This window comes from Myxocyprinus asiaticus, chromosome 5 (assembly GCF_019703515.2).
Source record: "Myxocyprinus asiaticus isolate MX2 ecotype Aquarium Trade chromosome 5, UBuf_Myxa_2, whole genome shotgun sequence".
NCBI lineage: Eukaryota > Metazoa > Chordata > Actinopteri > Cypriniformes > Catostomidae > Myxocyprinus > Myxocyprinus asiaticus.
In genome coordinates, this window is record NC_059348.1 from 50,893,398 (window position 1) to 50,911,202 (window position 17,805).

General features: G+C 38.5%; 1 pseudogene; it reads left to right on the plus strand.

Annotated features, from left to right (window-relative positions):
- Positions 1-4,538: 4,538 nt before the first annotated feature.
- LOC127441226 (vimentin-like) lies at positions 4,539-7,257 on the plus strand (annotated as a pseudogene).
- Positions 7,258-17,805: the final 10,548 nt, after the last annotated feature.

A 17,805-nucleotide genomic window follows, 5' to 3' on the forward strand; every position in this document is an offset into this window, starting at 1 on the left:
GAGGGAGCTGTCGTCCGCCAGAGGAAAATTGTGATGGAGTGGCTGAGGACCAGGCGATGGCGTGTCTGGGGACCAGAGAGCCAGTTTTCTCTCTCTCTCCTCTCTCTCTCTCTCTGTTGCTCTGCCTCCTCTTTCCCTCTCCCCTTTCCCTCCCCTCATCCCTCTCAGGGCTCCAGAAAGGCAGGAAGACCTAAGTCGGGCAATGGAGGAATGTGACGAGGAGGGCTGTGAGGACACACGCCCGGCCCTGAATCTGGCTAATCAGCCAGGAGGGGGATAAAGACAAGTCGGAGGTGCTAGTTCAGGAGAGAGAAAGACACATGCGGCCGCTGTGTGTGTCTATGTGTTTGTGTTTACATTGATTTAAGTTAATTTATTATATTAAAACTTCCTTTGAATGCTCAGCTGGTTCCCACCTCCTCCTTGCCCACCTTTACCTGTTACAATCACATTTATTATTAGTTTCTGTCTACACATTTTCATTTTATAGGCCCCAGATATAGCCCTCCATCTGCATGAATTCAAGAAACGCAAGGTCTGGTCTCACATTCATGATGCGTAAGCCTGCTGAATTTATTAACAAAACTTTAAAATTATGCAGTGCATCGAAGTTGCATTGAGCAGTTTAAGCAAATAACACAAATATTGAGTTTTGTGTTTTATGTTTTTTTCTTTTCTTTTTTTTTTTGTTACAACAAAGTCTCCGCTTTCAAATTATGTCACATAATTGGCATTCATCAGAACAAGGTTGAGAACCACTGGTCTAGTAAGTCCAAATGGCTATGTCATAAAGGTTTTGGGTAAGAACAGAAGAAAATACATTATAACTCTGCGTTCACTGTGTGAAAAGTTCGAAAATAAATTATTTCTGAACCTCTACAACAACTTTGTATAAATGGAGGAAGCGACCAGGAAGGTGCACCTCTGTTTGATTTGTTTTCCAGTGTTTTCTTTAAAAAAATCTGAATTGTGCAAAGGACTGTGGGTGATTGAAGGCTGCGAAGAATGCATCTGATGCATCCTCCAAAATAAGTCGAACGAAGGCTGCGAGACAAGGCTGCCTTCCAAGGGTCCTCACAATTGAGATGGCCTTTGACGGTGCTTAATGACGTGGCGGCCAAGATATCCAGCCTAACTAGGCTGCAGCCTTCCAACTGAGAAGCACCCATAGTGAAAAAGGAGTTATAAGGTATTTTGGTCTGTTCTTACTCAAAACCAATTGGATTGCTTCAGATGACATTGATTAACCCACTGGAGTTGTTTGGATTACTTTAAAGCTGCCTTTATGTGCTTTTTGGAGCTTCAAAGTTTTGGTCACCATTCACTTGCATTGTATGGACCAACAGAGCTGAGATATTCTTCTAAAAATCTTAACTTGTGTTCTGCAGAAGAAAGAAAGTCATACACATCTGGGATGGCATGAGGGTGAGTAAATGATGAGAGAATTTTTATTTTTAGGTGAACTATCCCCTTAACTTAAGGGGCAACTGGAACAAACAAGCCCCTTACTTGGAGAGTGCCACCTCAGGACATACATGGTTGAGTTTCCATAGAAACGGGACATGAACAGTGGCTCAGAATCACGGGAGGTGAAACAAAAGAGCTTTTCAGCCAAATAGGCCTAAGGTTAAAAACCAAGGCTAAATGAAAAAATAACACTTGCTGTAAATCATTTCTCTCTCTTTTTCTTTTCTCATTCAATTTCAATGTCAATTTAGAAATTCTTTACTGGCATGACTGTTTGAAATGCAATTTTTGTATTTATGTTTTAGCAATAGTTTAAATAAAATAAAATATACTGTATATTTAAACTTTTTTTGCACTGTTCGGTCATTTTTGACTGAAATTTTGTTTCTTCAATAAAACTGAGATTTGGTGACTTTTCATCCATTTGATATCTGAACACACAAAGAAAGAGTTGATTTGATCAGTCTAAGTGGTAGAAAAAAAAGTTAGATTTTTTTGTTCATTATCTACTATATATATATATATATATATATATATATATATATATATATATATATATATATATAAACAAAAAAAAAAACAGCCACAATGCAGAAAACACTCACAGAGACATCTAAACCTAACCCTCACAAAATACTTTCTGCATTTTTACATTTTCAAAAAAACATCGTTTAGTATGTTTTTTAAGCAATTTGAATTATGAGGACACTAGAAATGTCCTCATAAACCACATTTATAGCATAATACCCTTGTAATTACCAGTTTGTAACCTAAACAAATGTTCTCGTAAACCACCCAAACCCGCCCACACACACACACACACACACACACAAAATGGATGTCCTCGTAAACCACCCAAACCCGCCCAGACTATAAAACAGTTTTTTTTTTTAAATTTGTTTTTTTATGTACAGTAATTTCAAATCAGATGATTGCAATGCGCTCCAAAAAAGTTGGGACAGTCGAGTGTTGACCATTGTGAAACATTACCATTTCTTCTAATAACACTTATTAAACATTTGGGCACTGAAGACACAAGTTTGTTTAGTTTAGAAAGCAGAATTTTCCCCCATTCATCCATTATGCAGGTCTTCAGCTGCGCAATTGTACGGGGTCTTCATTGCCGGATGGTGTTCTTAATAATGCGCCACACATTCTCAATTGGAGACAGGTCAGGACTGCAGGCAGGCCAGTCTAGCACCCACACTCTCTGCTTATGTGGTTTGAAGTTGTCCTGCTGGAAAATGCAGGGATGTCCCTGGAAAAGAGTGTGCTGGATGGCAGTATATGTTGCTCCAAAATTTGTACATATCTGTCTGCATTCATGGTGTTCTCACAGATGTGCGAGTTACCCATGCCATGGGCACTTACACACCCCTGGCACATACAGACACTGGCTTTTGGACCTGATGCTGATAAAAGCTTGGATGGTCCTTTTCCTCTTTGGCCTGGATAACACAACAAATTATCTTTTCAAAACTTTTTAAAATGTGGACTCTTCAGACCAAAAAACACAGTTCCACTGGTCTACTTTCCATCAAAGATGGGACCGAGCCCAGAGAAGTCGGCAGCGCTTCTGGACAGTGTTGATGTATGGCTTCTCCTTTACATAGTAAAGTCTTAACTTGCATCTGTGGATGCAGCGGCGAATAGTGTTGACTAACAAAGGTTTACTAAATTAATCTCAAGCCCATGTTCATGATATCCATTACAGATGAATGACGTTTTTAAGACAGTGACGTCTGAGGTATCAGAGATCATGCGCATTCAGAAGTGGTTTTCGACTTGCCCTTTACGCACCGAGATTTGACCAGATTCCTTGAATCTTTTAAGTATATATTGTGCACTGTAGAGGGTGAAATGCCCAAAATCCTTCCAATTTGTCTTTGGGGAACATTGTACTCAAAGTGCTGGATTATTTGCTGAAGTATCTCGAATAATACTTACTCTTGAAGGACTAGGCTATTTTTGGAGGCTCCTTATATACTTTGACACGATTGCCTCTATAGCAAAGGGTGATAATAATTTATAAAATCCCTCCTTTTTGTTTTTATTAGCATTTTTCATACTGTCCCAACTTTTTTGGAACTGGGGTTGTAGGACTATGATTACCAATATGTCAAAATGCCCCTGTAGTACATAAAAAATAAAATAAAAAAAGACACATTATTTTAATAGATCCTGTGATTTCCTTTAACTTTCCAGCAGCAAAACATGATTTCAATACAATACCAGATGAGTTCTGATAAAGATTCTACAATAACTAAAAGGACTCTAGGTTAAAAAAAGAATAAATAAATATTTGATTCTTAAAGAAATCATATTCGATTGCTTGCAAGTTATGATTATAGTTAAAGTAACAATATTTACATTCCTTTTGAAAAGGTTATGAAAAAAAGTTGGATTTAGTGAATTTTTTTTTTTATATATAATTGAAAGTCATTGTGTTACTGTTGCCTACATTTCGAAATGTCAGTAAAAAGGACGTTTTAAAACCTCAGTCAGTCCAAGGTCTCCTCAGTTTGTTTCCTCATAAATTAGATGGGACATGCTGCTGAAAAAAAAAAAAAAGACAAAACCAGTCTAAGCTGGTTGGCTGGTTTAAGATGGTCTAAGATGGTTATAGTTGGTCTAATGGGGCTGCTAAAAGTGCCTAAAACCTCTCTAAAACCACCCAACTGAACAGCCTGGGTGACCAGCTTAACCATGCTAACCAGCTTAGGCTGGTTTTCTACAGGGCAACCAAAATGACTCTTAAAAACTCTAATGTAACTCAACAGGGTCCTTTTAATGTCACTCAAATCCTCCAGCAGCACCGTCATGTGAATTGCATAGGGTGGACTATAAATGATGTTTCCTCTCAACAGGGCCATAGCTAGTGGGGTGAAAGGTGGAAATGATTCTAGGGGCCCACTGTTCCAGGGCCCCTGTATTTTTTAATAGGAAAGGGGCCCAGAGCAATATAGAGTCGGGGGGGCCCAGAATACCCTGCCTCTCAAACAGTCGCTCCCTGTTTGGGACAGTCCTGCGAGCCAGAGGGGATAATTTTGCAAAGCCATTACAAGTTCAGTATGTCTACATCCTATGTCTACAGAAAAAGGTTTAGAGATGTCAACCGGGGCAGCGTGTACTCCAGCCAACAGTTCTTGAACTCTGTGCGCTCCCGTGTGTCTTTCGGTGTCTCATCGGCTCTGATGACCTATGCGTCCAAGAGTTCCAGGGTGCACAGCGCGGCGATGCCACGACTGACCTCGGAGACCCTTGACTTTAACCTCTCAGACACCTTAAATACGGAATTCAAGAGGAATCGCCTAACGAAAAGGTGCAGATGCAGTCGCCAAATGACCGCTTCGCCAGATACATTGAGAAAGTGCGTTTCCTGGAGCAGCAGAATAAGTTTCTCATGGCGGAGCTGGAACAGACACAGGGCCAGAGATCATCCCGCATCACGGATTCATATGAGGAGGAGATGTGTGACCTGCGGCGACAGGTGGATCAGCTAACCACGGAGAAAACACGCATGGAAGTGATGCGAGACAATCTCACAGACGATATAGAGTGACTCAGAGAGGAGTATGGACAGCAAAAACTTACAAAAACTGCAATAAAAAGGTTGCAGTGGCCCCCAAAAGTAGTAATCAATACAAGTTAAGCTTAGTCAACAGCATTTGTGGCATAATGTCAATTAGCACAAAAAATTATTTTGATTCGACCCTCTTCTTAAAAAGAAATAAATAAAAAATAGAGTTACCACGGTGGGAATTACAGAGGGTCTCAGGGGCACTCAGACCCCACTGAAAGAAAGAACCGGAGACCCCACGGAAAGCTATTTTGGGAATAATCTGAATGGAGTCTTAGCCGATGCAGATCTGAGCAGATCCGCTCCTGTTAGCTGTAACTCCACCTCAGCACGCACTTCAACCACCATAACGTTGTGCTTCCAGCCCTTGCAAAACCTCCATCTGCACCATGAATGACATCACAAGATAAAAAAATGATGGGGAGAATGGAGCACTGACATTTCCCCCACTTTCTGCTTTCCTACTCTCCTCACTCCTACATAACTTTTTCTCATAATGCGTATTTATATGTACAATACATACATTTTTAATCTGAAAATGTAGGCCTCGTGAACAAAGTAGTCTTTAGGCTTTGATCACAAAAGCCTTATTTTACTGACAAAACATTATTTTTCAATCTATCCCGATGTTCTTCTCCAATGTGCAAAATAAAGCATTTATTGGGAGTTACGTTTTATAGCATTGTTCAAAATTGTTCACATTTTAAGGAGTCTTCCTCAAGATGGCGCTTACCGGCTGAAAAAGCAGAATCCTCCATTGGGCTGCATGCAAAACTCAGGACGTTTTTGACTTAGACAGGAAACATTTGTACACGAAAAGTATGCTGGCTTAAATCTATTCATTTCCAGGATTGGAAGTAAGATACCAATGAAAATCCGCCCGTGTAATATCCAGAAAATATTTGTTAAAAATCTTACAAACGACTGTAATTGGTGCATCCTGAATAGCGCTGACATACTGTAGTAACAGGTGCCACGTGACAACACTGATTATGCGCAAAAAATTGTGTGTACAAAAATGTGCATATGAATAATTATACTAAAGACCTTAAAAAGTTGTTAAAATTCAAATAAAACCATACTATAAATTTAAAGTATTTTCTGTGTAGTAAAATTGCCCAAATGTTGGTCCGGACATATCCCATATTCTGAAAGGTAATAGGGACATGTCACTATCATCCCTACCTAAATTTACGCCTATGCAGTGAGGCACTTACAATGGAAGAATGGGGCCAATGTTTGGAGGGTTTAAAGGCAGAAATGTGTCATCTGGATTGAAGTTGCCATGCATGTTCTGGTACTGTTAGAGTTCAGGTATAGCACTACAGCGGCACGTCAGGCTCTAAGCTGAATGTCTATGTGACTGGCATTAGTGCTGGGAAATCTTCAAAGCTGCAGATTGCTCTTCATCCTGACTCTGACAAAACAAACTGTTGTGACTGAACAGGCTGCCAAGGGCAGGAATGTCTGGATATGTATGTGTGTGAGCTTGCATTGAGAAAAAAAAAAAAAAAAAAGGGAGAGTTTATGGTAAAGCCCTGGTTAGTCATGCTTTTATGCTGGATGTGCAAGTTCAGTAAGCAGGAACAGACTGAAGGGCATTGTGCCCAGATACTCATTAAAAACACAGAGACCACTTCACTGTGTATTTAGCTGCGTTCATCACAGGAATACTGCGTTATGAAGTGTTGTTAATGTTGTGCGCAGGATGTGGATAGTGCTTCTCTTGTTCGAGTGTATCTGGAAAGGAAGGTGGAGTCTCAAGAGGAACTCACCTTCTCAAAAACTCCATGAAGAGGTCAGACACAATGAGTGCAATACCAATATTAAAAAAATCAGACAAAGCAAGTTTATTTTTGAAACATGATTTCAAGTCTCATGTTAACGGTTTTCTTACGTTGTCTGATTTTTTGAGTAAGCTGATTTTTGGTATTGGTGTGCCACTTATATACTGATTACATTATACTCTCTCATTCTATTTCTATGTTCACAAGATAAGGAAGTCCAACATGATGCCAATCAAAATGTACTACATAGGAATCTCCCCCTCTCTCTTCCTCTCTCTCTAGGAGCTGGCAGAGCTGCAGACACAGATCCAGGGCCAGCGGGTACAGGTGGATCTGGACATGACCAAACCTGATCTGACAGCTGCTCCACCAAAAACATCCAGGAGTCAGAGGAGTGGGATAAATCAAAGGTTTTTAACATGAAACACTTCAAGCACTCTTCATAACCTCTCTGGGGTTTCCTTTTGTATCATCTTCTCAGGCTCCTCTTGCTTTTCATTGCTTCCGCAACCCATATTTCCATATGGGTTTATCTGATTTTATCACTAATTTGAGGCATGATAAAATGGCCCAGTCCTCTTCCTCACTAAAACTCACTAAAAGAGCAATGTCTCTATTTCTGTTATTAATCTATCCGAGGCAGCCAACAGGAATACGGGACTAAGTTGTGAAATTTTAAGCAATACCAAGCTATAGAAAGTCAGATTTTTTCATCAAATAGTTTATAATGTTTCCTGGAGTGTTGGTTATTCATGTTTTTGAGACGTTATAGACATTACAGCTGATTTTCTATAAAGCTGAATAAATAATTTTGATTAAAAGTAGTGGCCAGCATCATCAAATCACTGCCAACCATGTTAAAATACAATTTTGCATTATAAAATTCTGAATCTATGTACTGATTACCATTGTCCCATGTCTGACAAACATTTTGAGTGGTCCAAACATCATCTGAGTGAATGCATTTAGCTGCATAGAGAGCTATAGGATGCACCCTTGCTCCCTTGCTCCCTATTTAGTGAATGACTTAACCTCCAGTGTTTTGTCTATCTGCACTGGTCTCAGAACAGTTTAAAATGCACCTTATTTCCATCCTAACTCCATATAAAGCCTCTAAAAAGCAACATTTTTCAGCTTTTGCATGAACACATGGATTCTCAATGTGAAAATGCATAGTCAATATATAGGAATGTATTTACTAATACTAATGAATAGAACCGTATTGTACAGTAATAACAAAATAAAATATAACAAAATGTATATTAAAATGAAGCATAGTTGAAAATTATTAAAAATAATTTTAAAGTTTAAAATAAAGTTTTTTCAACTTTTAAGGGAATAAGGTCCACATTTTCCACATATGTGGACTTCATCTTTATCAGCGTGCTGATGCACGAAAAATGTATGGATTTTTTAAAGCGGCATATCAAACGAAACTAGAGACACTACTCTTTACAACCAAACAGGTTTCAATCAAAAAACATAAAAACTTAAAGTGCGGCAGAAGTTTAACCCTTAAATGACAGTGTAGAGTTTTGTGGACAGTATTCAGTCAGGTTTAATTCATTTAAATGATGCGTTGTGTATAGCGAAAACAAAATACAACATCTACACAAATGGACGCGGGGTTGCGCAAGATTAACTAGGAAGACAGCAGTTTGAGCCCAGCAAAGGACGCGCGAAACGAAAGTGAACATAAACCAGTGACATTTAAGCGACACGAATTGACATGGTTGATTCAGAAAAAAAAAAGTGCTTTTCATGTCGAATTTGCTTTTAAAACACTATTGGTTAGGTTTAGGCATTGGTTAAGGGTAAAGATGTATGCTTTGTTTACCTCTCATTTATCTTTTAGGACACTATTGCTTATGTTTATGCTAACGTTTTAGGTTAGGGAAGTACATTTTACTCATTAAAACATTCATCTAAAATTCACCTTGCAAACTTGTTTTTGGCGCCCCCCACTGGACATTTCTCTAGGAAACTGCAGCCAAACGTGAAACACAACATGTAATTTTTGTTTCCAAAAATGTTGCCATGGTCACGTAAATTTCATGAGATCAGGCTGGATTTTTTGGGAGTAATCAGCGTATTGGTGTACATGTAAACAGGCTCATTTATTATTCTGGGTCAATCCAGATATATTTAAGCACATACATATGCACAAAACAACACACATTGCCAGCAGCCATATAACCCTGTAGCTCAAGACTGGTTGCCCACTGAAGCTAAGCAGGGTTATAGGAAACCTCCTGGGGAAAACTCAGGTTGCTGCTGGAAGAGATATTAGGGAGCCTAGCAGAGGGTGCTCACCCTGTGGTCTGTGTGGGTCCTAATGCCCCAGTATAGTGAGGGGGACACTATACTGTAAAATAACACTGTCGTTTGGTTGAGATATTAAACTGAGGTCCTGACTCTCTGTGGTCATTAAAAATCCCAGGGCACTTCTTGTAGGGGTGTAACCCTGATGTCCTGGCCAAATTCCCCCCATTGGCCCTTCTCACTCATGGGCTCCTGATAATCCCCATCCATTAATTGGCTCTATCACTCCACTCTCTCCTCTCCACCAATAGCTGGTGTGTGGTGAGCGCACTGGCGCACTATGGCTGCCGTCGCATCATCCAGGTGGATGCTGCACACTGGTGGTGGTTGAGGAGAGTCCCCTGTTCACTGTGTAAAGCGCTTTGAGTGTAGTGTCAGAAAAGCACTATATAAATGTAACATTCATTCATTCACCACTGTTGTATAATAATATGTAAAATAATATAATTTTTATGTTTTGTGCAATAATATGTATTATATCTTTCTTAAACATTTTATTCTCTTGCATGTAGAATTGCAACCCCAAAGTCACCAATTAACACAGGGCCAAAAATATTATCGTGAAATATATAGAAAAGAGTATGTGCAGTTCAGTTTAAGATATTTTTGCATTATCACAGAAACAATGCTTGAGTCCAAGCCTTTTACTGAAAGCACAACTACTAAGAAAGTTCTTATCAAGACCATTGAGACCAGAGATGTGTGTATGTGTTTTATTTCAATTTCACAGAATCTTAGTCAAAAAAATCTTAAAGAATACGTACATTATTCCTATTTGAAATAATTCTAAATGATCATATAGGGATCAAATAAGACTTCTCAATGAATGTATTAAGAAATTACTAGACAATCTTGAATAATAATAATAATAATAAATAAAAAAATTATATTCTTCTTATAATTTCTTAGAAGACTCTTATTGATCCCATTAGGTTTATTATTATTTTTATTTTTTTACAGGGTTTATAAAGAAGTAAAAAATGTTTTGAAGGCTTATAAAAGTATAAAGCTTTAGAACTAATGCCTTACACTGTGATTTTACTGTATTCCTGAATGCCAATGATTTCTTTTCTATCTCTCATGAACATTTCCACTACTCTCTTCCATGAAGGTGATAAAAGAGTCTACTCAGAACCATGATGACCTGTAGTGAATGAAATAATCACCCAGAGTCTTCAGCTGCAACCAACCAACTGCAGCACATATTGCATTCCATCTATCAACTTAATCTTAAGTGAACCACCCACAATAACCTGCTTCAAAGTGCCTTAATCTGCCAAAAAAATATAAAAAAAAAATATAAATATATATATATATATATATATATATATATATATATATATATATATATATATATATATATATATATATATATATTTGACCCAGTAAAAGAAGTGTAATCTTGCTCAGTGTTAGCATTCTTTGGGTGAATTTCAATATTTATAGTAGGATATTTGATTCTTGGAGGTTTCTTATTCTTTTCAATTAATATTAAATAAATTCCAATAGGAGTGCTGAACACATTAGGATTTTTGATTAGTGAGCCGAATTATGATTTGAAATCCAAATTTTCAATGTTTTGGCCCGAAAATAATCTTGCTAAATTATTAGAGCCAAATAACTGCTTGACTGAGGATTGTTCAATATTTTTGTTCAATAAATTGAGTGTCACTCAAAGTTACTATTCATATCATACACTGGCTCTGGATTTGTAGCCCCTCATTGCCACCATGTGGGGAATCAGGAACAAAAAAAAAAAAAGAAAAAACCTTCATAGGGGCATCCTCAGGTTTAGTCTTATTTTTATAATACAGACAATTGCATTACACTTTCTCTCACCGAGGAGGGTTCATGTCTTCTATTAGCAGTTCATATGGGAAAGGATGTATGTTTGTGTCTGTTTGTTCCAGTGATGGAGACTCGTTCTCCCTGGACACGAATGTTCAAGTTCCTGTTTGCTCCCTTGGAGGCACACAGAGATCTCATGTGTCATTACTGAATGTAGATTTTAAAGGAATAGACTACCAAAAATTTAAATTCTGTCATCATTTACTCTCATGTCATTCCAAACCAATATGATTTTCTTTCATAAGTGGAGCACAAAAAGAGATTTTCTTGTTTGTTTCCAAGCTCCAAGCTTCTCTTTCCTTATAGTAACAGTATATAGTGACCAGTGGCTGTCAAGCTCCAAGAGGGACAAAAAAATTTACATAAAAGCAGCCCATATGACTAGTGCATGATATCTTAAAGTCCTCCAAAGCCATACAATAATTTTGTGTTACGAACTGTAGTCTGTATTTGCAGAAAATCATTCCTTCCACCATAGCTCTAAAATTTAATTTGCCCTTTCACATATTCAAATATCAATCACAAAATTAAAATTAAGAGGTACAGTGGAAGGCATGACTTTCAGTGACTACAATTTTGGCGTTTTCCTCACACAAAGCTACTGTATGGCTTCAGTCGGCATTTTGCTTCCGATTCTTCTGCTACCCTAGGATCGGCCACATTATGCCGACTCACTGACAGCGCCGTCTCATGTTAGACATTTTTGCATCGACTCAAGTGTGTTTACCATCCCCTGTAGTGCAACCGGAAGCTGCGTGGTAAATCCGGGTTCAGATTCTGCATTGAAAATAAGAAGTAATCAGGTTCGCATAATCAGTGATGGGCGCAATTTGGAGGTTGCATTTTTCGCACTAACATTACATTTTTACTCTACTGATGGTTAGGTTTAGGTTTGGGGTTTGGGTTGGGGGGTACAGTTTATAAAACATGTATTCCTCTTCACTGTATTACAGTCTGTACAGCTAAAAACAACTCACTCCTCAAATCGCTTTTGGCAGCACTCCGTGGACATTATACCCGGAAAATGGAGCTCACACGTGCCCATACGCCCAACAAAATTACCGCTTTGGACACTGGGGGCAGTGTTTCTCATTTCACAAAACACAGACTGATTTTAGCTCAAGAAAAGTCAACCTACTATTTCTGATATCACTGTGAGATCAGTCTGCATTTTTGACCAAGGACAGGTAAAGAATACATCATACCACATTTGTTGGAATGGATGTGCAAAGTTGGCCCATTTTGGAGAAAACAGGCAAGGCAATAGAGGAAGTGCAATAGATATTCATTTGTGAAATAGCATGTATGAAAATTGTAACTCTAAAATGCACATTGTACATTTTCTACAAGCAGAAATTGTTGTAATCTAGTTAAGATATTATAAAATGCCAAACGGAATTGAAATAGGCTAAACGTAGGCCTAAACTGAGACATCCATGGCCAATTTTTGCCATGTTTTTGAATTTTTGTTGTTGTTGTCATGTTTAAAAGAATTCTTCAAAAATGATGTTATTCCATTAATATTCGATAAATATCTTTAACCCCCTATCACTATTTACTTGTCGTTAAGGGGGATCTTTAGTGCTGTTGTACACTAATCAAGAATTTGTGCATTTTTAATGGTTTTCAATATGGGTCAAAAATGACCTGTAGCACAAAAGGAAGGTGCAGTTTCTTAAAGGAATAGTTCACCCAAAAATTAAAATTCTCTCATCATCAACTCACCCTCATGCCATCCCACATGTGTATGACTTTCTTTCTTCTGCAGAACACAAATGAAGATTTGTAGAAGAATATCTCAGCTATGTAGGTCCATACAATGTCATAGAATGGTAACCAAAATTTTAAAGCATCAAAAAACACATAAAGCCATAAGGTAAGGTAATCCATAAAACTCCAGTGATTTAATCCATGTCTTCTGAAGCGATACAATCGGTTTTGGGTGAGAACAGACCTAAACTCCTTTTTAACTATAAATCCTGCCATTGCAGTTTCTAGGCACGATCATGATTTCAAGCTCTTGGTTACACTTCCTAGCGCCATCTATAGCTCTGCGCATGCATCAAGCACTGGGAATGTAATCGAGCTTGAAATCATGATTGTGCCAAGAGCTTGCAATGGCAAAACAGACAAAATAGTAAAAAAAAGGAGTTATATTCTGGTCTGTTTTTACCCAACATTGATTAGATCACTCCAGAAGACATGGATTATACCACTGGAGTCTTACAGATTAGATACTTTTATGCTGCCATTATGTGCTTTTTGGAGCTATACAATTTTGGTCACTCACATCTGGGATGGCATGAGGGTGAGTAAATGTTGAGAGAATTTTCATTTTTGGGTGAACTCCTTTAAGACAATAGCAGGGTTTCACGTGTGTGGATCGCCTAATGTGATACACTTGACAGACTAATTACAGAGATGCTTGTTTTCATCGCGCGTGACCCCAGAGACTCGTGTTTGCCAAACTAACTTTATTCGCGTGACGACAGCGCGCTTCTCTCGGGAAACCGCAACAAGAGAGTTTTGCTTGTAAAGCGCTTCTTGCAAATAAACGGAACGGTATTAAAGGAGGTGGAACAGCACTTTAATGACAGAAGACACAGTTTGCTTTGTATTGTAGTTTTCTAAGGAAGAGAATTAGAGAGATGACAGAGCCTGAGTCAAAGCCATGGAGTGTTTAATTCGGTTTTCGTCCAGTCACCTGAAGGTTGTTCGGCAGAGATGGGCTCAGTGACCTCAGCTTTTACCAAGTCGCGCAACACGTTAGTCAAAGTGGGTTCGGAACCGCAGAAGGGGCCGGACGGGAAACAGCGGACCGTCTCCGGTGTGATCTCAAGGCAAACCAGCAAACAGCTGCTGTCTGATGCGCTGAAAACAACCGGGACCTCCAAAACGACGACAACACAACCTCCTGGTACAGGTGGGTTCGAGGCTAACATTGTTAAAAGTGCTTTATTTTGTATGTTCTGTTTATCAACAGTGGTCTCAAAAAGAGTTTGGACACTTAAGTCACACTTGAAAATCTAGAACATGTTCAAACATTTGCTTAACTTATGATGATTATGATGCATGAAGTCAGTTCACATGAAGTTCACACAGGTGTCCTAGCAGAATAACCAAAGGTGTAAGATATATGGACTTGTTCCACTGAGATTTGACAACCTGAAAGTGTCCAAATACTTTGTCTTCATTTTATACACTATATATGTTGTTTCATAATTAAAAGTAAAACCAATCAAATTATTTTCGTGAAACGTTGTGCTTCAAAAAGTGTGCGTGTGCTATGCCTCTTTAAAATACATCTCGCATGGTTTGATATTTTGCTTTTCAAAGGAATGACATTCATTTTTAAGTGTGGGTGTCCAAATACTTTTGGGGCCACTTTATCTTTCTGACTCTATTCGAGGAATAGTTAATACACAAATCAAAATTGTGTCATCGTTTGCTCACCCTCAGGTCATCCCAGACAGGTATGTCTTTCTTTCTTCTGCAGAACACAAAGAAGAATATTGCAATGCAAGTGAATGGTGACCGAAACTTTTAAGCACCCAAAAGCACATAAAAGCAGCATAAAAGTAATCCACATGACTCCAGAGGTTTAATCCATGTCTTCTGATGCGATCAAATCAGTTTTGGGTGAGAACAGACCAAAATTTATCTCCTTTTTTTATTTTTTCTTACTGTATATCTTGATATCAGCTTGATATCAAAACCGTTTTGATCATCTCAGAGGACACCGTTCACTTGCATTGTATGGACCTACAGAGTTGAAATATTATTTTAAAAATCTTTGTTTGTGTTCTGCAGACACAAAGGGTGAGTAGATGATGAGAGAATTTTCATCTTGGGGTGAACCATTCTAAGTAATTGTGGAATTTCAGTGCTTGCCTTTATGAGACAACAGGTGGGAAACAGGTGTCTGCTCATTTTGGGTCAAAAACGCAGGTGACAGCAGCCATTTATCTGCACATAAGAGAGTTCAGGCTCTCGTATGTGATGATCAATGATGTGCCGCTGTGATTCTTTGAAGGGTCCAGATCCAGTTTGTTTGAACTCTTTGATGTTCGAATAACAGGGTCTCCTGATTCTTTATATAGCACAACTGTCATCTGAGAGTGTTTTTATGCAATCTAAAACCTTGCAAGCTTTTTTTTTTCTCTAGTGATTTCTGTCCACTTGGAATCCTTGCTAGATTTATTATATATACATAAACAAAGGTGAAGACACCATTTCTGTCATAAAAATGCACTCGTAGAAGAAACGGTTCTATATAGAGCCTAAATTATACTATTACTCGCTTTGTATGTGGAACCCTTAAAGGGATAGTTCACCCAAAAATGAAAATTCTCTCATCATTTACTCACCCTCATGCCATCCCAGATGTGTATGACTTTCTTTCTTCAGCAGAACACAAACGAAGATTTTTAGAAGAATTTCTCAGCTTTTTTGGTCCATACAATGCAAGTGAATGGGTGCCAAAATTTTGAAGCTCCAAATATCACACAAGTCAGCATAAAAGTAATCCATATGACTCCAGTGGTTAAATCGATGTCTTCAGAAGTGATATGATAGGTATGGGTGAGAAACAGATCAATACTTAAGTCCATTTTAACTATAGATTCTCCTCCCTACTCAGTCAGGCTGCACTTTAACTTTCACTTTCAGGTTCTTCTTCTTGTGTTTTTGGTGATTCACATTCTTTATGCATTTCGCCCCCTACTGGGCAAGGAGAAGAATTTCAAGCAAAAATGGACTTAAATATTGAACTGTTTTTCACCCACACCTATAATATCATTTCAGAAGATATGGATTTAACCACTGGAGTCATATGGATTACTTTTATGCTGCCTTTGTGATTTTTTTATTTTTATTTTATTATTTTTTTTTTTGGAGTGTCAAAATTTTGGGTTGCATTGTATGGACCTACAGAGCAAATATTCTTCTAAAAAACCTTAATTTGTTAAGTTGAGAAAGAAAGTCCTACACATCTGGGATGGCATAAGGATGAGTAAATAATGAGAGAATTTTCATATTTGGTGAACTAATCCTTTAAGAGGTTCCATATAGAACCCTTTATAAGGTTCAGTCAAATTAACCTTATAGATCTTATTCATAGTAGCGCCATCTTTGATTTTTAACAGGAACGAAAACAAGGCTGTGAGGGATAGACTTACCATCTGCCCTGTTTTAAGTATTGAAGGGTTCCACTCACATATTTGGACAATATTTAACTTCTCTGTCTTGTCTTATATCATCTGACCATTAAAGCAAGAGGCAACCCTTGAGGGCGACCAAAATATCTCCTGTAGCTCTATGTTTCATGGTTACCATGAGCAGACGACAGTATCGTCTCCCGCTGAACTCCCTGTTGGTCCCAGGTCTGAGTTGTTCAGGATTTTTTTCCTTCCATGGCGTTGCATCTCCAGAGAGCTACAGACGGGGAGACACCAACCAACAGAGTGACTGAACATTACAGCTAAATAGAAGTTTAGATCATAGAGAACAAAAGTTGATGACTCAAAAAAAAAAAAAGAAAAAAAAAGTTAAGTGTTCAGTTTGACCTGTTAATGTGCGGTCAGGTTGTATGGAGTATTGTAAGATGTTGTGAATGCAATTGTAACGGGAGCCAGCTGGTAGATAGCTGTGCAGTGTGTTAACCTCACTCTCCTGACATCGAGAGGTGCACTAGCGACTGACGCTAGAGGCTGTAGCCTTTAGCCTCCTTGTTAGCGCACCCGCCTCCCACGGCGGAGATGCCAGTTCAAGTCCCGTTTGGAGCGGGGCGACCGGTTACAATGGTGCCGTGACCCAGATGGGAGTGAGGTTTAGGGGCGTGAATGTAACGGGAGCCAGCTGGTAGATAGCTGTGCAGTATGTAAACACTCTCACTCTCCTGACCTCAAGAGGTGCACCAGGACCGGTTTCACAATGTTCTTGCATCTCTCCAGGATACTACGATATGTAGCCTATGTCACATGTTTGTTACATAGCTGAAGCAAACTCGTCTCATCAAGAGATCGACCGATAATCGGATTTTCTGATATTCAAGCATTTTTCTGTAATCGGATATCGTTTTGGTAATATTGGATCCACTGATAACTGCCGCTATCTAGCGGTAGTTTCTGAAATTGCACGCAAGACGGCCATTGCAGCAGTGTGTTTGAGAGGAAACAATGCTGGGGGTTGTCCACAGGTAAAGTAACCTGCTTTTTTATTAATACATTTTATTAAATGTAACAGCCATTCATGCTCTAGTGAGATGTGTTACATAAATGCTTGATGTATAGTTTAAGCACTGAGAAACGGAGATGAACTCACGTAAGGACAAATCCTAAAAGATGTAACATTACTTCACATTAATCAACTCGAAGTGCCTTGATGAGTGCATGTTGGAAATATGATGGTTTAATTTAATTCTCTCTTGGCTGTGTTTATTAGTCTTGTAAAGTAAAGTTTCCGGTCAGGTAGATGCTCATGTTCCAATGGAATGACTGGCCGTATGCCAGAATGGCCACCGAATGGCAGTACAGTTTTTTAACACGATCCACTTGTTTTAAATTGACTAAATTGTATTAACATTTTCTATTAAACTTTATTTCGCTATGAATCATCATTTACGTTATTACAGCTCTGTGTAAATTAATTATCTCTGTGACACTGTTTGAGTAAAAGTTTAGCGTAAATGCAAAGACACTTACTCGTGTCACAATAAACGTGTCTAAAATAGCTTTGTGTCGGAATGAGAGCACTGACACTATTTGCGTGTTTTTTATTTTTCTCCCCAATTTGGAATGCCCA